This window comes from Stegodyphus dumicola, chromosome 6 (assembly GCF_044657685.1).
Source record: "Stegodyphus dumicola isolate Sdum_Otavi_A_Nest chromosome 6, ASM4465768v1".
Lineage (NCBI taxonomy): Eukaryota > Metazoa > Arthropoda > Arachnida > Araneae > Eresidae > Stegodyphus > Stegodyphus dumicola.
Genome location: NC_140773.1, coordinates 106,942,479 through 106,967,186, shown reverse-complemented (window position 1 = coordinate 106,967,186; position 24,708 = coordinate 106,942,479). Strand labels below are relative to the sequence as shown.

General features: G+C 31.2%; 1 protein-coding gene across 1 annotated transcript in view; it reads left to right on the top strand.

The window, feature by feature from the left end:
• The first annotated feature begins 6,464 nt into the window (after positions 1 to 6,464).
• LOC118192424 (dual oxidase maturation factor 1-like) overlaps positions 6,465 to 24,708 on the top strand; it is a 293,294-nt gene continuing 275,050 nt past the window's right edge. The window contains exon 1 of the mRNA XM_085818777.1: positions 6,465 to 6,887. The gene's annotated coding sequence lies outside the window, so the exon portion shown is untranslated. The remainder of the gene's footprint in view (positions 6,888 to 24,708) is intronic.

Sequence of the window (24,708 nt, the reverse complement as noted above, 5' to 3'; positions counted from 1 at the left end):
ACAACTTTTAGGTTTCTATGGCCAGTAAAGAATTGGGTTACTTTATAATTTGAAAAAAAAAAAAAAGAAGATGACATGAAAATCTCATTTTGATGGAGGGGAAAAATCTTTTAGTTAAGTTTCCTTATTTGAACTAATGTATTTTTGATTCTACGACTCCACAATACTATAATTCATGCCTTCTTAAGAAATTATTTAGGATACTGAAAATAATGTCAGTTTCGCGCTTGGTGGCATGCGGGTGTTGTTCGTTCCCAAAAACACCCGTATGTCCACGAACATATGCAAAAGTATTCGAAATGTTTTTTTTTTCTTTTAGGTTTTTAAGTTGTCTTTGAATCTCGACGATTATGTTATTAGAAAAAGAAATACATGTTAGAGTCTCCAGAGGTGAAAGGGAATCGGTACAAATGAGATATTCTGAAGCAGAACTACTTTGTCCAGAGAAAAGTTTGATGGCTAAATTTAAGCACAGAAGTTTCGCTATAAAAACCTTTCATTCTGCTCGAATTCTAAACTGAAAGCGCTAGAATTCCAGACCATTTCTGCAAACAATAAATTCGAATTCAACTTTGCTATCGATTTTACTGTTATCAGTATAACAAGTTACAGGGAAATTATCTGCGATTTTATTACTAAATTGAATAATATTAACAGCATTCTTTCTGAGGGATAGATGGATATAAAACACAGTTATAACAAGAGATAGAAGAAATAGAGAGGTTTTCCTAAAGGCACTATTATGAAGAATGGCAATGTCAGTAGGAAGAAATCTAGAAATTGGAATATGCTCTAGCTTATGGTATGATATCCACGTATGACCTGCAGAAAATATCCACCATTCTATTTGAAGACTATTAACTTCATTTCCTAACTGATGCATTTCAATAAATGAAGTAAACCCTATTATTTATGAATAGGCGCATTGTAATAATGAGCGGGTAAAGTATTAATAATATCACACTAAATTGTATCAGATTATTAGCCAAAAGGGGCAATTTGCCCAGAAGGGCTATTAATTTCGAAATGTTTTTTGTTTTTTGCGTTGGTTCACTGTAAACGGCGTTTCACTTTTCAATCTGTTGCCACCAAATATTAGAGCCCTGTATTATATTTAAAGGATTTAAATCTGCATGAATATATGTATGTTTATCGCACTGTTAAGTAACAGCGGCACCTAGAGACATCAAATTTTGAATAACATAGTCCTCCACTCGAATATGGGCATCTGGAAGCCCAAATTTGGAATTTGGAATTAGTTTTATTATTTATTTCATATTTTGTAAAATTTTAACGAACTTTTTATTAACAAATTAAATGATTACAAAGCGAGCAATGGCAACACGTACGGAAAAAAATTATCTCCAGCGCGCGAGACTGTGTATCGGAAATTCCAAAGATATGCTCTTTTTAAATTAATTGGCGATACTGCTGTTGAATTTAATTTTATGGTTTAAGTGCGAAGAACATAACATGATATTTAATAAATTAAGGTAACGCACAAAACGTTAAAAAAACGCCCCTTTGGGCGTAATATAGAATCTGAAAGCTTTTAGACATTTTTTATACGTTTTATTTTTAATAATTTTAAATTAAACTTATAATGAATTACTTCGCAGTAAGTTGTATAGAAGTAGTTGAAAGTAAACCTTATATTACAATTTGATTTTAATTGTTTTTTTTTAAAATTAATTTATCCAGTTGGCATACTATCTATAACGAGGTTTCGCATTTGACCAAAACCCGAAGTGAATGTATATTCGAAACTGAGAGAGATGTTCGTAACTTGAAGTTATCAAAACCTCACTTAGGTTTGAAGTATTAAATAAAGGCAAACCACACAACAGAATTTGCAGGCTCTTAAGAGACACGAAAATTAACCATTACAACACATGTTAACACTTGAAAGGAAGAAAACGCCTATTTACGAAGCTCTCAGCTGCAACTTTTTCCTGACTTCATTACGCTACTCTTTAACATCTCTTGTCATCGTGGTTAGCTCTACGAATTCTAAGCTCTGAAATAATTAATATAACTTATGGGGCAAAAAATGGCAGAAGAACTAAAATTAATAAAACAAGAGCATCATTATCAAATCAATAGTAACGACTGTCAAATATAAACATGATGTCTTTCTTGTCTTTCAAGTACTTTCTTGGGAATGTATGTGAATTTTAATATAAAGAGTCGATAGAAAAGAAATGCATTCAAATGTTAGAAATATTAGAATAATCATAAAAGCCTTACAAATAATAGCTTTACAATAGTTTCTTTAAAACTTCTTTATACGGAGATAAAACTCATGTTTTTTGACTTAAATTTTAACATATATTAAAAAGTAATAGTAATAAATAATTTAAAATGATTTGTTAATTATTAATAATTTTAAATTATTTATTACTGCTAACTGTTATATAAATTAATTGATTAAGTATTATGTAAATTAACTAATTAATTGCTATATAAATTAACTCATTAGTTATTATATAAATTCAAAACATATATTTTGCATATTAAAATATACATTTTGTAGGAATCCATTTTTCTCTAATTTAAATTTTATATTTATTTTTCACTTGAAATGCATATTTTCTACATATGCGCTTATAACCTACAGTTGTCTTGACATATCTTATAGAGTAGTAGTTCTTAATTTTTCTTGCTCCATGCACCCCCTTCACTATTGCTAAACGATCATTCCACCCCACGCCATTCCCAAACTCGAAAAATGCATACATATTTATTTAAATTTAGTTTATATTTTAATATGTTTTATAAATTAAAGAAGAAAACATATAAAAAATATTAATAAATATCAAAACTTGAATGAAAGTAGTTTTTATATATAAAAGGCTGAACTGCATTCTATCCCCTGGAGCTATGAAATTCCCCTCTAGAGGTAACTCCCACCTGGTTGAGAGTATTTACTATAGAGGTTCTAAAATAAAAAAAATCACGGATTACATATATAATGCATCAATTCACAGTTTTCTAATATTAAGATTTTATAAAAATCATTTTTGGTGAAGAGACGTTAAATGGTGCTATGGCACAACGAAATGAATTAAGGAAATGGATATTTTTTATTGTTGAAAATACCAGAGGTTTAGAAAGGGTACTGTGAGAAGATCCTAGACTTTTAGTACCTGAAGATTAAGATTAAGATGAAAGATTAATAGAGCAATATCTGATAAAGTCGAGTGGTAGCTCGACTTTATCAGATGTCATAAAATTTTACACAATTTATGACATTCGAAGTAAGCTTTCTGATACTGTCATAAATTTTTACACAATTTATGACATTCGAAGTAAGCTTTCTGATACTGTCATAAATTTTTACACAATTTATGACATTCGAAGTAAGCTTTCTGATTTATTCACAACACAAATGAATTTATGTATGCTATATACATTCACTATTGCAATTAGAATAAAGCTACTGATTTTATAAATCGCCACACTGAACCTTCGACCTCTTTCGTCAAAAGCCATTCTCAAACTAAATTTTCTGATTTACATAGAGGGCGCTACTTACATTTCAGGTTAAGCTTATAAGAACCAGGCACTACATAGTAGTAACTTTTACGAGAGACAGAATAAAGGAGGTTGTCCTCAATGAAATAGAACAGATATTTGTTAAAGCATCTTTCTTGACATGAAAAAGTGCTGAGAAGTCGAAAACATAGTGAACTCGAAAAAACTGTTGGATGAAAGAATTCTATAGTTTCTCAAAATAATAAATGTTAAGTTTTAGCAAATATAGAAGTGATAGAAATTCTGATTCTCTAATTCTCTTGTTTCAAGAGAGAATTTATTTTCAGAGAGGAATTTTGTTGGATTTATAAAAAGTAACAGTAACTAATATTTTATATTTAATATAATAGTAACTTTTGCCTGATTAATAAAACAAAAGAAAGAGGAAGGAAGAAACTTGCAAATCTAAAAGGCCGATATTTTGCCGACATCAACTTTTAATATAGTTAGAGATCTGTTTTGAAGTTTATAATTATTAAAATCTATTCCTTTAGTAAAAGGCACTTATTTTTCAATCATTTTGTAAGGTTTCCTTTGCCTCTTACCGCTTCTTTCGTATTGAAACTTGAAACGTCCGGCTATCATCGGAAGGTCCGGAGTTCGAATTTCGGAGACAGCACAGCGCATTTTTCAAGCTTCCGGATCCACAATTAAAGTGCCTACTGGTCTGTATAAGTGGCTCCCGAACTACTGACTGTTACTTTAAAACAGGCATTTTAATGCAACTGTCAGCCCTCCACCAATTTGCAGTCGTAACTCATGACATCATCACTGCACAGCATTTATTTCCCGCACGTCATATGAGACATTTTAAGCAAGTCTTCATTCTTGTGCTTTTCATGAAACGAAACTCACTAACGGAAATGAAGAGTGGGAAAAATTTAAAAGCTAGTCACTTTTTTCCACAGCTGTTGTTTCCCATGGCTACGGGTAAATCAGGCGGGGAAAACAACTTTGAAGTCCTAAATAATACATTTTAAAATAACAGACTATAAAAGGCATGGAACCACCAGATTTGGCGACTGGGTCCCCTGCCTATCAACATTTAAATGAAAATATTCCAATTAATTTACATTGTAAATGATGCATAGGTGTAATCTTGCATTAAGTATGTACTAAGTTTAATTATCTGTGAGATAAGTACTTTATTTTTATCGCATTTTTTAACTCTATGTTTATGGTTTTGAAATGAATTCTCAGCGTTATGGACTTAAAATTCCGGATAGAAGGGCTGCTTTTGTATTCACCACACGTGAAAATTTCCGCCAGGTCTTAACGCATTCGATTAAAGGTTGGCTGCATTTTGGAAGAAAAGGAATCAAGGTACAAAGTGAGAGAGTCGTTTTTTTAATTATAATCAAGGAAATACCATTTATTCATGACGTTTTGAGGATCTTTAAAATTTCAGGGCAAAACCTGTAACGTTCGAAGTGTTAATCAGCGTAATAACATGATTTACTTTCATAACATTATTTAATTTATAACACGGTTTAAATAACAATTTAGTTTAGTTTATATAACAAAACAGATGTAATGACTGTATTTTATTTCTAGATATTTCTTCTTAACTTTTTATGTTACATTTATTTTACAGCTTAGAAAAGTTAAATTGTAATTGAAAAGGAGAAATGTAGCCTTCATAATAATTAGACTGCGAGTTAAAAATACCTTGCAGATTTCCATTTATTCTGTAGTGGGGCTGTTCCAAACAGGACGCTTTTCGGGAGTTTTGAGTTATATATAGTCAGGCTTGTTTTAATTTTTTTTTTCATTAAAAAATTAGTTGCGTCACATTCGCAAGTAACTTTAGTTTTTAATAGATTTTGTATTAAGTAGATTAAAAACTTTGCCTTTTATATATTTAACTTTCCTGTGAATCACGTAAGGAAAATAAGAGGAGTCGACAGTTAGAAAATAAGAGTGTTTAATTGATAGTTTTATTAGAATTATCATTTTCAAACTTGTTAAACGAATATTCTAAAGAAGTTACAAGAACGCATAGTAAAAATTATTACTACTGCAACTTAAAAGCATGGGTGTATACCCCCGAAAGAAATCAGCGAGCAAAAATTATGAAATTAAAAAAAAAACTTACAGTATTTTATAAATAACGGCAAGTCTCCAATTTCTAAAATCCTCTCTAGATTACTATCATCTTTATTGTTTTTCGGACTCACCAGCTAAATGTTATCTACTACTAAGAATGAATATCTACTACTTATTTCCAGCCAAAATAGCTGACCGTTATCGGTCAATTAAATTAGATTCAAAATGAGTTTTTCTACACTGCAGAATGAAATACATATACAGTACACAGCAAGCAACAATTATAGTCCTTCTTACCTCAGAAAATAAACATGTCGTAGAGAAAGGCTATAAAGATAGATTCCTGTAGATAAGCGTATTATTTCTTATACTTGGTTATTTAAGGGCGGCTTTCGTAGATGTTTATTTAGTGCACAGGGACCGCCAAACTTTATTTCGTGATAAATAAAAAAGCTCAAAATTAACTCAAAATTGTGTCTTGAGATCATAACTTATAATCAAAGTCGGCCTAATATTCCTAGTAATATAGAGCAGGTGCAAAAATAAAGCCATTAAGTATGGTCAGGGCGTGTCATTTAATATATTTAAGCTGATAAAAAAATTATTTTTTCACTGTGGGCTACGAAAAACCACTGTCACTTTCATATGACGCAAGAAAAGAAATGAGATACAAGCGATGACCCGCTGGGCGAAAGCTGTAGGGAAAAAAGAAAGAAAAACAGAAAAAAATACATAGCTAATAAGCAAAAAAATAATAATGAAAAAAGTACAAGTAATCAGGATTTGTGGACAAACCTCTGTATGTGAGTACATGTGCGTTTGTTATGAAGCAGTGTGACGGCAGCAGCGTGGAAAAGAAATATAGGTCGTCTTCGCTTTGCTAGCAAGCAACCAGCCAAGCCAAGCTGCAAAGTGGACCCGTTCTACTCTCTTCACAAGAGTCGCGAATATCCTACAGAAAAGAACTCGCCTCTTTTTCCCTTCGACTGAAAGAGAACGAAGCAGCAGCCCGCAATCATATGCTTCGTTCGAAAAAGGAAGCGACAGCAATCGGAAAATTCGTCTGCTAGCCGGCGAGATTAGATTCCGAATGTCTCACTCTCTTCAGTGAATAACGAATCCTTCCGCATGTTAATTTCGCAAGAGAGCAAGCAAAGTGTACTGTGCGTGTGTGAGTGGTTTACGAGTTACGAAGCGGACGTCCTTGTGCTGCTTGACGATTCCGAAGTTTTGTTTCGTTTTCGACCGCTTACATCGATGTCGACATTACAGTCATCTTCATCGTAAGGCCATCATGGAAGCGGTGGGTAAGTCATAGAACTTTTCCTTTTTAAATTTGTTTTTTCTTCATTTCTTCGTTTACCGGAATATCGCGTAGTGACGTCACTATGACGTACTGGTTTTGTATTCGAATTAGGACGTGGTTATCCCCGCCGATTAACAGCCTGTCCAAAGGGAAAATGAAGGTTTTGCTATCATTGAACAAGATCGCGAATTTCTGACTGTAATAGCTTTGCCTAATCTTTATATCGATAAATATATCTTAAAACAGTTTGCTTATTTATTTAATTCATTATTTAAATTTTTTATTTGCTGTGATAAAACGTGAGAAATTTAAAACTAAATCGCTTTACATACATACATATATATATATTTCTCAGTAGTTAGCTGGAAATTGGGACTCTTTTCAAAATTAAAAAAAAATTCCAGATAATTCAGAACTGCAAAACTCTGGCCTAAAAGTATTAAATTTGAATTCTTTCAGATCCTTAATTTTTTCCCACCTGTATTCGACTGTTTGACTCCTACTTTGACTCTAGTTTTAAATAGCAGATGCGTTGAGACTCTAGTTTTAAATAGCGTCACATATATTACATTAGCATTAAATACTAATGTAATATGAGTGATGGGATAATACAACTGAAATTTCATCCTTGTAATTATGCATGCAGAAAATTTATAATCTGTTTGTAAAATGCAAACGAAGTTTTGAACTTGACATCAAGTCTAAATAGTAATTTTTAAAGACAGTTTTAGAACTAAGATTTGTTTTGGAAAGCTAAAAGATATTTTTTCTCCCGAGAAATTCGTAAAACACATTCATCAGATCAAAGTTGTCGGCAAGGAAAGTTCTTTTGATCTTTCATTGAAACTCATTAATCTGATAACATTATTATTTTATTGGAAGGAATTAAGAGATTAGAGTCAGTTACGTTTATTTAACTCAGATTCTCAATCCGGTAGCTTGAAACAGCCTTAAATTGCATTTTACAACCCTGAGAATGTGATAAGTCGAGAAACAACACAAAACGACAGGATTTTATTATTTTAACATTATTTGTGAATTCTTTGAATCGAAATTCAGTTTTTCCGTATTTTCTACATTTATAAATTTTGTTATACAATATTATTTATCCTTATACAAATAAACCAGTACTGGAAAAGTACTGTGTATTTATATTATATAAAGGAGGTATTAAATTAGCTAAAAGGCAATGACATTTTTTTAAAGTTAATTCTAATTAGTTAAGTTTTAAAAAAGATAATATTTTTTTTCACACATTTTTCTATCAGTCTTTTTTTATCATCAATAAATACATTGCATAAAACATCATTCATTGTTATGGTAGTCTTTTAATTTTCAGTACTTGCAACAAACTGCAACTGAATCTTGGAATAAGCATTTAGAGTGATGATAAGTTTTGGCTTTTAAATTATTGAAAATCTAAAGCAGGAAGAAACAAGAAATTTTAATTTTCTAAATACGCTTATTCCCTGACAAAATTTTCAACAGAATGGAAAACGTTTTAATAGTCTCACATAATAAGGAACTTTACTAAGATATTAATTAAGATTGTTACTAACGTAGATTAAGAGTTTGAAATTAAAATGAAAATATAATTCCTCAGTTTTTAGAATGTCATTAGTTTTGAATTTTTGCTATCTGCTGTTTGGTGCTGTCATCTTCGTCCAATTTTTTTTCTTTTTAGAATTTTGTTTCTAATGATATACAGGTTTTCTTGAATTTTTGTTTTATATACCTTTTTTTTCCTCTAATGATCTAAAATAGAATTATCTTCCTTATGATCACTCTCTGTATATGGCTTGTATTATTTTTTAATTTTTGTGCGTAAACAGTAACTCCTTATCTTCCCTTATTAGTCATTTTACAGAAATATGATAAAAATTATGTTATGATATTATTCGACGATTCGACCAATTATTCTACTCCAAGTTATTTAGTGTGATTCAAAATCTCTTAAGTCAAAATCTCTCTCTCTAGAAAAATCCCATTTTTAACCACCAATCCCACCGCTGGCTTATTTTGTTTCAAGTGTGCAATATTAATGATTGAATCACGAAATTTCTAACAAGTATCTTTCTTTAGAAGATTCTGGAAATGATCACCATTTTTTCAATCCACAAATCCCCAAAACGATGTATGGGTCTCACTATTTTATTCAAAGTGCTACTTAGAGATCTCTCATGGTTCTGTATAATGTTGCTATCAGGGGAGGAAGGGCTAATTGTAGTGGTGCGATCAATTTGCGAAAAGGTGTTGGCATCTTTTTTGTGCAAATTGCCCGTTGTTTGTCAAGACACAAGGGGGTTGCAACATAAACACAGTTTTTACAACATAAATTTTTACAGACAACATAAAATTTTTACAGCACCTTAACGTTCAGCTTATGTCATGACGAATCCAGCCTTCATAAAAATGGCGGGACGCCCATGTGGATGTCTTTACTTTAATAGCCACAGATGTGGTTACCGATTTATCATCAAAGTTAACACCTTTTAGAAAACTTCGGGCTGTTGGGACATGAAAATTCCCTGCTTATAGGCTATACAGTAACTAATTAGATTCAACAGTAATGAATTAGCGATGATTTAATGACGACTGTGTTAAGACGATGGGTTTACCACTAGTTTTTTTTGGGGGAGGCATTAAATATTTTTCTTCCAATGAGTTTATTTTTTTCCCCTGCATGAATCTTACAATTATGATTAAAGTTTCATGCATTTTTAACCATTCACATAAGCTGATGAGTTATGGATACTGGAGCCTCGGAAAATTTCGCGAATTCCCTATAGCGCTATCCGTTTTTGGTTGCTACAGAGGTCTTTCAACTTCGAACAAAGAAAACAAAGCAAACATCTGTTTTTACATGAGATTCATGACTCACTGACTGCTTTTTCTTCCCAAATCCTCCGTTCTTTGGTTATCCGCCCTCATATGAATGCTTTACCGAAGGTCAAACATATATCCCTAATTGCAATACTTGCAGATATTTTTCATTGTTAATGTAAATTAGACTTGTGGGATTTCTGAATCGCACTATATATGGTGTTAAAAACATCTTACAGTAAATACAATATTTTATTATATATATATATATATATATATGTTATAATATTATTAAAAAATTAAGATTTAAACTATTAAGAAATGCGTTTATTGCTTTTGAATCTCTCAGACAAGGTTTTACGTTTCACAGAATGACAAGATTCTGAAAACTGATTATACGTGAGATTCGTGGAAGATAAACGCTTTCTATTTCTCTTGGCAACTCTTGGATTGATATGCTCATGATGCATAACGTAAAGGATCCATAAATTTTGCTAAAATTTCACTGAGGAATATTTTAGAAGCAAAATGATAAAGAAAGGGTATCCCTTCTTAGTCAAGTAAAAGAATATTTCTTACATTCCATTTTATCATAAATTCCTTTGAAATTTTTGAATATTTCGTCGAAAGGAATATATTACTTTCACGGAGAACGGCAACACCTTTTTAATAAATAAGCTGTCGAGTCACGTAAGAGCCAGAAGAAACAGAGTAGCCTACAAGAATGCTTTTTTGTGCCTCCTCAACTGTGGCATTTGCATATTAAAAGCAGAATGAAGTAATGCATGGGGTATATTTTTTCAAGAACTTGTTTTGCAGAGAGTTCAGGGTTCAGCGGAACACGTGAACGGAACAGACATTTGGCTAATGTTCTCTGGTCCAAACGAGGTGGGAGAAATACAAAATACAGTGTTACTAGAGAAAGAGGCGCAACTATTGCGGAAATGGTTTTTAAGGCCGAATTTGACTAATTCACGCTTGCCAGAGGGCGTGGAATTTATATCTACTGAGAAATTAGATAACTTAGTAAACATTACTAAAATGTGAAATTAATGAACAAATTAACATTCAGAATAAATTAAATGGTCTAAAATAATTCCAAATAAATAGTCACTATTTATGACACGTTCTCATTTTCTACCTCGTGGGTCTTAATAAATTCTGAATTAAATAAATAAAATTTAAAGTTGCAATATACTAGTTAGCGAACTATCATTCTGTAATATAACTATCATTCTATAATGTATCATTCTATAATATATATATATATATAATTCCATTATAACTATCATTCTGTAATCATTCAATATCGAATATATTCTATGGTGTTAACGTAGCTATAGTAATATTTATGAATATTGCTATATCTATAGGTGTTAAGAATATCTTTTATTAATTTCGCTATAGGTAAAAATATTTATCAAAATTAAATCAACTATATGTATTATGTATTATACAAATTAGATGTGCTACATTTAAAATTAATGAGATATTTTATTAAAAAATAAACATGCTATCTTTGTATCTAATAATCAGTCGTGGTACAATTTCAGGTCATCATGGCACAATTTTCTGCAGCGCAAGCAAATAATAATAATAATTATTATTTGATAATTATTATTTATTATTTGCTTTATTATTTGATGATAACCATAATAAAGCAGTGGAATCGGAAATCAATGAATTCTTGTTAACGCAGGCTCTTCTTAAATAATTTTTCAAACTTTGAATCAAACTTTCAAACTTTGAATCAAACTTTCAAACTTTGAATCAAATCAATTTTCAAACTTTTCAAACTTGAATATTATACTTCTATAAAAGAGAATGTTGAATTTTGAAGTTCTAAGTAACCTCCTCTCATTCGTTGCAGATAGTGAAAGATAGGTGTAACATTCAGAAATGTTTACAGATCTACGCACTGGTTGCAGAACAACCAATATTCGAAAAACAACAATTTTATTTTTATTTATAAAGAAAGTATTTTGCATATTCCTCAAACATCTGTGGATAAAAATAAAGCAAAATAAAAAATAAAATTATCTGAAAGGTCTTAGATTTCAATGGTTGCCCTAAAGAGTTTGCTAAGGTTTTTTACGCTCTCATTGGGCTCGCAGTCTGCCAATCTGCTTTTATACTCACTTTTGCTAATTCATTAAAAAAATTACAGTTTTAGAATTAAGAATCGTTCTCCTCGCCCTTACGCCACATACAGTTCAACAGAAAAATCACATAATTTTTAATAGCAACATATGTTTACGATTCTCAATGCAGTGCTAAGTGTCGGAATATAATTTTCTATGATTTTAAGTCTTTTCTGAGTTCAACATATCGATGTTCGATTTTTTTAGTAAAATGATTTACAAAACGTTTTTCTTTTGCTTTTTACTTCCTTGTACGAAGTAAAGGAATATATATATATATATATACACACATACACTTCCTGTAACTCGGCTTTGTGAGCTCAGTTTTTTTTTATTCTTATATGTTGGTAAAATGTGCATTTTTTGCTTTAAAATGATTGAATTATGTTATTCTTATCATCTGGTTAAGGTTTTTATGTCTTTAGTTAATCTGCATGCAATATTTGCAGAATTCTGAAAAAAATTAAAATAGTTTAAGTGCGGATAATCCTAATTTTTGTTTACTATTGCAGGCATATTTGTTTGCATTTGAAACTTAGCAGAATAGTGAATTAAGTCAGTTTCTGCTTCTTCAGTGTCTTTTTGTCGAGGGGGACCAAAAGCAAACTTTCAGTTTTGCGCACCGAAAAATCTGCCTTGTTGCCTGCTAGCCGAATTGCTTGTTTTTGCGTAGAAACTCTAAATTGAATTATAAAAATTGTTTCTTAATTGTTTTAACTCTATTTGGTGTTTTATTTTTCTTATATTTTTCAATTTTCAATGAAGATATTTTGAGGTTTTACACATTTTTGCCTTACCGCGAAGTGAGAACTGAATTATTTGAATGAGAAATCTATCTGTAATGAAATTTGAGGAAATAAGTTTAAATGAAATACAACAAAAATGCGTATAATTTAATATTTCGTACAAGGAAGTCATGTGGTGTCCGCATCAGATTCTTTTATTAATATTATGTTCTCATTTACGCCACAAACATTCAATTCAACAGCAAAATCACAAAATATTTTAAAACATGCTATCTTTAGATTTCCCGATAAAGTGTTAGAGGTTGGCATATATATTTCTATATTCGCTATATTATTTCTTTAAAACTAGCCCCTCGTGCGCCAGCCGCCTGAGACAGTTATCATAAAAAAGAAAAAGTATATAAAGATTTGCCCAGCTGGTGTAATTTCATAAAAATATTGACTATTTCTAATTAGACATCTCATGGTTTTGATACATGTTTATGTAAATCAATCACATTAAAAAGCAGAAAAAATATTCTTAAGAACTGTGTTTATTGCTTTTAAATCGTTTAGTTTACTCCTCAATAAATTGCCAGATTGAATTTGAAAGTATCTTCGGGTTTATTGAATGGCAACACACTAGCGCTTGGAAGATAAAAGTCTTTTATCTCTGGCCGCGGCAACACATTGCTTTCATAGATTCGAGTTTATTAATGAAAACTGAAAGATTAATATTTTGCATTTTCCCGAATGCCAACAGTCTCGAGCGCTGGAGAAAATGCTTTATTTCGAACAGAGTTGCCACTACTCACTTTCAAATCGTTGAGTTTGTGAATCGAAAACTCTTTAAAGTTTTACAAAGTATAAAATAAATAATAAAACAAATTCGAAATTCTGGCTTCCAGGTTCGGAAATTCGAATGAAGGACTACGTTGTTCAAATTTGGATGGCTCCAGGTACCATCGTTTTTTTAGAATGCGAGGAGAATACATGCACACATTCAGATTCTTAATTATCAAATTCCTTTAAAAATAATACATGGCGATAATATTTGGTGACAATAAATTTGAAAAGGTGTACGCCGTTTATAATGAACCAAAGCAAAAACCCATTTCGAGACTAAATAGTCCTTTTTGAGCTAAAATAAAGTAGAGTTACGATGAAATGAAAGCCACTGTAGACAGTCAGGAAGCTAAAGCTGTCTTTAAAAGGCTATAATTTTTTTTTGCAAAATTACATAAATATGTTAAATATACTATCATTTTTGCAAAAATTTCACTGCCGAAGACTTAGGTTAACGTTTCCAAAGTAACATCTATTAAATACGAAGTAGTATAAATAACTGGTATATTACTAAATAAATATTACATTACTTAATTCTTAAAACTGCCATTTTTAGAACCATCGTCGTTACACGAGCATTAGCACTGCTATTTCTTCCTTTAGGCTACACCAGCATTTTAGTATTACGTGAAAGGTGTTTTAATAAACTAGCTGGACCCGTGCAGATAATTTGTATGAAAATATTTTACTATTACGCTTAGTCCATCATTCTGTCTTACATCCTTCTCGCATCCCTTCTCGATCTTTTTCTATATTCTTTGAGGATTCGCCAGATTTCGTAGCAAAAGTAGAGAGACAAAAAGAATTTTTCTATTGAAATAATATATATAATGATGCCTATAGACTATTTTGGATTTTATAATCGAATTGTTGAATATAAAAAACATTTGATAGTTTAACTAACATCAGTACTTCCAGCATGTGCTAAAATTAGAATAAAATAACCAAAAATAATATAGCTATTGTTGAAGAGATCTGAAGGAAAGAATTAAACTGATATGTATTTCACTCTTTGTATTAAACTGTTAAATAATAAAATGCTTTTTCGGACTGAAAAGTAAAATATCGTATCTAAATTAACGCTAGCGTCATCGCAAATGAATAAAAAATCTTTATAATTAAATAATCTTTGGTTTTACTCATTAAAAATCTAAATAGGTCTTTTAAAATTTGAAAATTTTAATTTCTCCGGGGCGAGGTCATATAATACGCCTACATCATAACGATAGTAGTAAGCTTATAGTAGAGTTATAATAACCAAGGTTGCAGAAACAGTAAGATTTTTGATGCTGAGAGACGTGAAAAATGTGGAATGCCCTCGCCGGGACTCGAACCTGGACCTCTCGTATACGCGCTGAGTGTGCTAGCCATTACACCACGAAGGCATGCAGAATGGAGGGAGAAAATACCTTACTACAAGTTTTGCTATTCCGTGATGTCAATTACTCACAGTCAAAAGCACCTATTCTGTATTTCCTTTGTGATTCACTCCTACTTCTTCCACACGTTAAGTGATGTCATCGATTTGAGTGCATGGAGCTTATAAAAAATAGACTAACCCAGTGGGCGGGGCGTGCGTCACACACATGTCGGGAAGAGAAAGTAGGGACGATTTAGTTTATCGTAACATTGAAACATATGGCGTTTGTATCACATAACTCTTTTTAATTATTAAATGTGATACGTTGTACAAATGATGAGATAGTAAAAATCACAGTTTTTGCTAATAAGTTTTATATATCTCATGAAACCAGTTTTTAGTGCATTTTGAGTATGTTTTTTACTGCATTTTGAGCATAAGCGTAATTCTTGTCTAAACATCATTACTTTGATAAAACGGTAAAAACTCTAAACAAAAAATTTATGAATTTACTTTTGCCTACAAATAAAGTAAAATTAAGTAAGATTGATAGTACATGATGCTATGAAACAAATAAGGTAAAATTAAACAAGATTTGGTAATTTTTTTAAATTTTATGAACATTTTCAGGCAGTAGTAGCAAATATTTATCATTTCAAATGTTTATAGAAACCAAGGATTGTTTTATTTATTTTTTCTGTTTTTAAAATTATTATGGTATTAAAAGATGATCATTTATGACAATATTAATAACTCATAAAATTCGGAGCATAAACTTTTCTGAGTGTAATTAAAAATTTAAAAAAAATTCGCAGTAAATAAAAAAATCTTATGCGGAACTAGAAATAAATTTAAAAAAATAATTACTATAAAATACAAGATATTATATGTCCAATCTTAAATTTTTATTAATGCGCCTAAAGTAACCTTGTAATTTTATATACCTGTAAATACTTTAAGCAGAATGACTATACATCCATAAATACATATCTATGAAAGTAAACAATTTAGGATATTTGTTGCATTGAAAAATTCGCTTACTTCACCTTTTATTTCAAATATTTGTGGAAACAAGATTATATCTATTTATCTATTAATGTAAATACACACACCTATATATATATATATTTAGAGAGAGAGAGAGAATGAAAAACAGATAATATGGTTTATTGATGCTTAAATAAAATTAATTTAGTAAATCTGCTTCGAATATTTTCTCTCTGTTTAGATTCATTGTAACATGCAACTGCATGATGCATTTTGATTTTTAAATATTGAAATATCACTGCTTTAATTAATTTAATCAGGTGCTTTTTATCTGGCTCATCATCATAAATATGGTCTTGAAGAGAAGGAGATATATGTGTTCCTACGCTTTTTAAGACTTTTATAGAGTCATGAAATTTATAATATTTTTTTTATTCAATTTAAACTCCTTTTCAGTCTGCCTAAAAATTATTTCTGCATTTTTGCAGATCATTCGGACGTCACTGGAAGGAGAAGTCAAACCTTTACATCCAGATTTATAATATTTGAAACCTAGCAAACCATCATATGGTTCTGCTGAAACTAAAGCTGAGAAACAGATATTACATTTTACTTTATAAGCTAAGCTTTTCACAACAAAAACAGCTATATAAGATGTATACTTTTCGTTCTTAAATGTTCTTATTTTTGATTAGTTATAATGCTAGGAATTAAAATTTACCTATAATTTAAAAAAGCAGCAAAAAATTGTAAATTTTAAAGAAAAACTTTCAAAAATGCATTTTTAGGCATTTTAGTATTTAGCTATAGTTTAGTATTAGTTATAGTTTTAGTAATTGTAATAGAAAATTACTTGGTTGAATTTTTCTGTTAGTTCAGATTTAAAATATTTTCTAAAAGAAGAAGTTACAAATTCGCTTACATCATAGGAAAAGCTAAAAATATATACAAGCCTGAAAGCATGCAACAGCTTTATAATTATTTAGAACGTTAATTATGCTTGAAAAACATGCTAAGTATTTAAAAAGCAATCTCAGTGTCAAAAATAAAAATATTTAAAAATTCTTACTTGTGAAATGAGGCACTACCCCCAGCTTTTTCGTGACAATTGTACGCGCTGCAATAGCCAACCATTGCTAATTTCTGGAAATCGTCCCTACTCCTCCGGATGTGTGACAACCGGGAACGCGCCAGACAAGGGAGAAAACGCAATTGGATTAGTCTATTTCTTATAAGGTCCATGTTTGAGTGCTGAAACCTCGTTTATTTACTCTATGTACAATTATGTACTAACACCCTATGCACAATTATGCTTTATTATTATAACGTGCGTTCGGAAATAACATATGCATTGATTTCATAAATCTTAGTCCGAAATTCAGAATTTAGGCTTCGAGATTGTATATATTCGGGAGACTGTATGTGTTCATAAAAGTCTTTAGGCTCTAGGTGTCTCCATATTTCCGCAGTGGAACGAACTCACATACTCACAGATTCTTCATTTTCAAAATAAATTATTTTATTGTAATCATGTAGGTTTCCTTTCTTAATGCATTGTCTCTTGTCGTGTAGTATGTTTCTTTAATTTAGGAAAGAATTATTCAATATCGACTCTATTGGAAAAACGGGCAGACAACTGATGTCGAATTTAAAGAAGTTTTGTTGTATTCCAGAAATCTAGCAAACTTGCTCTAACATAAAGTTACTTTACATTCACATTACGTGAACGCAGTGCGTGCTGTCATATTCACGAAAGAAGCCCACGAGCGGTAAAATAGCTAAACACTGGTAGTTCCGACCTGAGGCGAATGGTTTGGTTGCATGGGCGTTTCCGTAATTTTCCCTATGTGTAACGTGCATAGCAGTCAGTTTACCTTAGAAAGTCCTCCACGAAGGCATCCCTACCCTTAGCCAGATAGTCCTAGTGTGCTTTGCTATTATCTATCAAACCTAACCAAACATATTCAGGAAAGACACATGAACATTGTTCAGTTGCTTGCGAATGTCATGTGACCGGTGGTGTTGAGGAATTGTTTCAGTTATAAAGTTCTGGTTTGCATTTCAGAGCAGAACAACTGAAAAGCAATCAGTGTAACAGTCTCAGAAATTCCCTTAAAATCCGCCAACATACTTATGGAAATTCGAGTTGCGATTAAATTCTTATCATGTAAATAATGTGAAAACAAGAAGTTTGATTTTTATACTACAGTTTTACAAATATTTTGACTAAATGATACAATTAGAAATATGTATCCGTTTTAAAAATTATGAATTCTAAATGGTCCTAAGTTCAGGAATTTTAGTTATAAGAAGTATTGAAATAATAAGAATAATTAGGTTTAGATATAAAGCATGTTTATTTAACTTTTTTTTTCTTTTGAAGACATCCAAGCACTCAAATACTATAGTTCTTTACATGTAATGATAATAATAAAGTATGTACAGGGTGTCTCAAAAGTCGTTGCCAAACTTAACATGCTGGTCTGTCATACCACGACAAGTAAGATTTATATAGTAACTTGTGTCCGAAAATGCGAACGCTAGAGGGCAATGTTAGCAGGCTTTTAGGAGAGGGGGAAATGTGACCATTTCAGGCGAGGACGTTGCAGGAGGAGGATGAACTTGTTTACTAACTTAGTTCTTTACGGACAGTTTGTGAGACATTTTGTGGAAAGAGTGCTGCCGGATCTCATGGCTGACATTTCAGCAACTACACGCCGAAACATCTGGTTTCAGCATGATAGAGCGCCTGCACATTTTAGCAGCAATGTGCGGGAATACCTCCATAGACATATCCTGATCGCTGGATTGGTAGAGGTGGAGCAGTCGCATGACCACCGAGATCCCCCGACCTGACTTCCCTGGATTTCTACCTATGGGGATACATGAAATCCGTGGTGTACGAGACGACCGTAACATCGGACATGGATCTCGTCTCCAGGATCTTGGAAGCGGCGGCTCGCGTCCGTGACACACCTACCTATTTTGAATGGATGCGTGAAACCATGTGCCGATGTTCTAAATCATACATTGTGGTAAATGGAAGGAATTTTGAACATTTTCTGTGATTTAACTATGTTCCTTAATAAAAGTCGTAGTAACACCTCTTTCGACATCCTTTCTTTCTTTCCCTTTACGCTTTCCAACTCTGCCTTCTAGCGGTCGCCTTTCTCAATTTCGGACACAAGTTCCTAAGCAAATTTGTTTGTCATGGTATCACTGACCAGCATGTTAAGTTTGGCAACGACGTTTTGAGAATCCTGTATATAGACATAAATAAGTAAATAAATAAACACATAATAAACATGTAATCTCTACATATAATAAAAGAAAGAGTCTGTGTGTCTTTCGTTCGTGCTGCGCGTAAGCAAACAGACCCAGGGCTACGAAATTTGGTATATACGTGCATCTAGAAAAGAGCCAGTGCACCTCGAAGCGATTTTTTTCAAAATTCGAATCTGATTTGTATTTATTTTATTTTTTCGATTTTATCGCATCATTTTTGAATAGTTTCATTCTTTTAGAAATGCGGTTTGGGCAACAGGTTTTCATTCGATTATATACTGGACTGCTGAATATTAAATCAGCACTGTTGCTTCTTGGAAAAATGAGGGCGATAATTCTGTGCAGATTTTAAATTTAATGTTTCTTTGGATACTGGACGTTTGTTGAAAGAAGGCAGCGGGAAGTTGGTTAATTTATTTATTAGGATTATTAATATTTGTATTAAGGGATATTGCTTATTTCATTATATGTAATACATTTTTTAAAAATTTGTGTTCTTTTTTAATGAAGTTTGTTCTGCAGAATAAAATTCTGCGCAGTTTTTTAAATTTAACGTTTGGTGTTCCCTTCAGGCATTTTCCCGGTACATTTAAAAGCCAGACGAAGGCTGGCAGCGTAGCTGCTAATATACACATATAATAACAATAAGGTACATCTTAAAATATGCTTATAAAATGTGCGAGCTTCAGGAAATTCTTTCTTAGACGATTTATGGATTTAAATGTTTTGCTTAATAGTAATTTGTTTGAGATTTTAGTCTTGAAGTAGATATAAATCTATGAATCTATGAAAATGCAAATTTTATTCAAGTATGCTCTCCGATGCAGTATGAGAAGACAACGTATTAGTCTCTTCTACAAGAAAATGCATAGAAATGCAGGAGGAAGTGATGAAGAATTTTATAAAATTCATTCATCTGTTCTTTCAAATTATTCCTTTCCCGAAGCTTTTTCTTAAGAAAACGAATATGTTCGCAGAAAAGATGATAATGCATTCCGAATTTTAATATTCTAATTTGTAAATTATTAGCTGAGATCGTTTATACGATCTCAGAATAGTAGATAAAAATTTATTTTTAATAAATTGTGATAGGACATGTAATCATTTCACTATTTCAAGCAGTTATTGTTATTTTATGCTACAATTCGTAAATTGGATATCGCATTTCATAAATAATAATTAATGAACAAATTAATTGATTAAAAAATCTTTGAATGTTTACAGGTCACTAAACATCAATATCTGTTAATACCAAATTGTTTCGTGGCAAAGCAATATTTTACCTAACGTTTTAAAGAAATACGCAGATTTTATTTTAGTACCAAATGTTATTTTACTTCGTTTTACTATAAAATTTAGTACATTTTAGTGAAGCAGACAATTTTGCGCTTTTAGAAATATGATACACACTTAATAATAGCTTTTATAAATACACTTTTTTGAGGTTTTCTAGCTAATTTACTCACAGTAGAGATGTCGCAGAGAACAAATTTCTATAAAAATTTCTTTTTTTATTACTTCCGATTACATGACATATTATTACATAACAAGATATGACAAACTGACAGTTATTGCATAATATGACATTTGAAAATTATACAGTATAACAAGTAAAATTTTCTATGATTGCGAGCTTTTTCACAATGCGATTAAAATGTTTTGAATTAAAGAAAATAAACTTTGAAGAGGAAATAAATAATCTCATAATCTGTATCAAAAATGTTTTTTTTTTCGCTTTAAAACGTAATTTGCTGATATTATTTGAATTATTGTTGTTATTCTTAAGATGTTAATGGTCAATATCTTGAAATCAGCGTTCATCAGATATAAGTTTATAAAATGTGTGGATAATTTCGATGTACAAAAATGAAAGAATATAGCGATTTCCATTTCTAATCTTCTTAGAATGTATAATTAAAACAAATACTGTTTGTTTATTGTTTTTCAGTAAGCTTAAGAATGTTAATAATAATTAATTGTAAACAGTATTAAGTTTATAGTAAAATGCTTATTATAAATACAACGTAGTATTAAACGTTTTGCTGTGTATAATAATGATTAATACTTTTTGAACGACGCTTCCTCGAAGTGTTCTATCAAAGCAACAATATTTTAAAAAAATCCTTCAAGATGTGTTTATCGTTTTCAATCAATGGATTAAGTTCCTGGAAAATATTGCAGCTTGAAAGAAAACAATTGTTGCAAACATCAAGCGAACCACTGAAGAGCAATGCAGAGCTAATTTTTAATAATTAAGTAGTTGTTTAGTCAACTGCTAATTCTACTTATTTAGCGAATAATAATAATACACATATTTGATTCTTTATTTCATAAATCTTCACACGAAATAATTTATAATGAAAACTTTATTTTTGACATTTGACTTTCTTATCTTGAACAACTCAATTTTAAATGGAAGATTTTAAGGGGGCTTATTCCTAAACTACTAGGCCCACCGCAACTGCTTAGTTTAAAACAGTTTTAGAAGTTAACATTTTTTTCTGTTATAATGAAAGATGGGATGAAAACAGCTTGATTTAGTTCAGATTTAATGATAATACAGTTCTGTTTATGGAAATTATTTAAATAAAAAGAAAGTTGTGTATGTAAGTAAAATTCTTCATTTTTCCGCATAATACAAGTGCTTTGTATTAAACAGAGGGCTTGCAGTTAAATGGTTCAGCAGGTGAGAAACGCTGCTCAATAGTGTTTAAATTTAGAGAGTATAAAAAATACATTCTCAGAACCTAGAAGAAAACGACTTAACTTTAAAGACTAGAAATTAAAATAAAGAGTTCTATTATTTTCTTCTAAAAAGATGCTTTAGAGCAGCATTTCTCAAACTATTTCATGTGGAGATCACTTTCAAAAATTAGAATGTTCTGCGGACCACTTTATTCCTGATCCCTTCGAGAGCAATTTTTTAGCATATTTTGCTACTAGTATATTTATATTTTTAAAACGTAAATAACTGAAATTAATTTTTATAATATATTAATAATGCTGGTATTAAGTAATTAAATTAGCTGAAATTTCTAAATGTTTTTAATAGTTCAACTTATAGGATTATTTTTATAATATTAATATAAGTTGAACTATTAAAAACGCTTTCCAAAAGATCGAGAGTTTACCAAATATAGTACATCGTGCAATGTGACAGTACGCTCCGCATCCAGTATTTATTAAAAATAATGATTTAAGACATAAAGAGACTACAATTTAGTTTCATTTCAATTTGAAATTCAAAAATTAAATTGAACATGTGTTTTGTTGTAATAAAAATAACAAATAAATACAATAAGTATACAGATGAACAAAATGAGATAAATATAATAAGTACTGGGAACACAATGTTATAATGAATTATAATAATAATACTAAAGAGGTGTCAACGGGATTATTGCAGTTATTAAAGGTTATTAAAGTTTATAAAGCTCACAAGTGGAGAACTTTTAACATATTCACAAGATCTAAAAGTTTGTTAAATTTATACAGTATGAGAACTTATACTTGACAAAGGTTTAAGTCGTAGGAAAAGATTGCATATTTTTTTAAACTTCAGATACTGTTGTTTATCTTTAATTAGAAACCTTTGTATCGTCAAGAGATCAGTTTGTGGGTATTTTATGTGATTACCCTCAGTTAAGGGGCATGAGAAAGTGTAATGATCGGGAGTCCACGAATCACACTAGCAGCGTTTCTTAATCTGTGATCCACGGACTACAGATTAAGAAACGCTTCTTTAAATCAATACTATTATAACATAATTACAATGCAGTCTTCTGGCATCGGCTGAGAGTTTTCGCGTGCTTATAAATATTATGCATACATCTCTCATAAGAAAAGGCTAAAAATGTCAAAAAGAATATGTTACTCTTTTAATATTTAGTTTACCTAGTCCGGCAATCAAAGGGGTCTCTAGTTTAAGATGATGCGAGTGTAGAGGTATAATTGAATATGTGACATGGGAAGAATTTCGTTTTTAATTATGAAATCTTCTCGTTTGAGAAATTTTAGAGTTTTCTTGTCTTCCCATGAGCTGCCATCGGTGTTTATTGAACTTGCGCCATGCTCAATAAACATTAATGAGTGTTAAAAAGAGTTTATGGTGTTTTTAAATTTAAACTTTATTTTGCATGGATATTTGTATGTAAGTTGTAGAATTCTATTTAGTTTTACTGATAATTATTTTAATTTGTTTGATTTCTGTAGCATTTCTTATTCCCCTCGCGTTTCCTCGCCAATATGCGAATCAGTTACGGTGAGAGAAAGAGTATTTAAACTGAAGTAATAGGGGGACCTGAAAGTAATGTCGCTTTCTTACATTAAATTCACACGAATAAATTTTTAACACGTTTTTATTTTTAATCAATAATGTAATCACCCTCGTTATCAACAACCTTTTGCTATCTAGTGTGCAGATTTTCAATCCCCGCACCGATATAAATCAATTGGTTTTGAGTAAAATATCTCAAGATGGCATTTTGGACATCATTCAAATTTTCAAATTTTTTGGCACTAAGAAAATGTTGCAGGGATCGGAATAAATGAAAATTCGAGTGTACGATATCGGGCGAGTATGGTGGGGGTGCAGCACCTCCCTTCCCAATTCATTCATTTTTTCCAGTGTCCATCTTGCACAGTGCGGTCTTGCATTGTCGTGTTTTCAGAATGATGCCTTTTCTATTGACAATCGCCGGATATTTTTCGATTAAAGATTGGTTCACTCGATCCAATTGTTCACAATAAAGATCTGCATTAACAGTTTGCCCAGGTTTCAGCAATTAAAAATGAAGAATTCCGCGAATACTCCACCAAACACACAGAAGCGCCTCTTTGGGATGTAAACCCTTTGTAACCCATATTAAAACTGCCTTTTGCGTTTTGGATTATCATATAGGACCCATTTTTTTGTCTCCAGTAATCCAACGATCAAAAAACGGTTCTGTATGGTGCCGTTGAAGCATGTGATGAATCGGTTGGCTTTGTTCTCTTCGGACAGATTATGGGGACTCAAACAGCTGCTTTGCTTACTTTTCCATTCTGCTTTAAATGTTCTTGGATGGTCAACCAAGGTTGGGTTAAGAGTGTTTGACATGAATTTGCTTTCATTTCTGCCCTTAGCATGTTGTTGTCGACATGCGCAGAAACGACATTACTTTCCTGTCCCCCGTTTAGTTACTATTTACTATTTAGTTGTAACATTTTCTGTTTTCTGTTGTTACTGCTTACTATTTAGTTGTCACATTTTCTATTCAGTTCCTCATCGCAGGTAGTTGATGACTGTGTAAGCACGTAAGTACGTGCCGTCTGCCTGTATTCAATAAAAAGGTATTTTACACCCTTCCTCTTTGTATTCATCTTCGAGTCTTTGCGAAAAGTCGCAAGAGAGACATTTAAGTAGATCTAGTTACATTGTGTGTTAGTTAAGAAATTTAAAATCAGGAGCTTTTATTTTCTATTCATAAATTAATTGCAAGACAAATTCTTATTTTGATTATAGTAATTAGAAATAATCTATTAAAGCCAAAGCATGCGATTAGCATCTATTTAGCTGAGGGGAGTAATGCTTCCATTAAAAAGTCTGAAGACAGTTCTCTTGTACTTAACAGATCATGAAGAAAACCATGAATTATGTATGAAAGCGTACCGGTG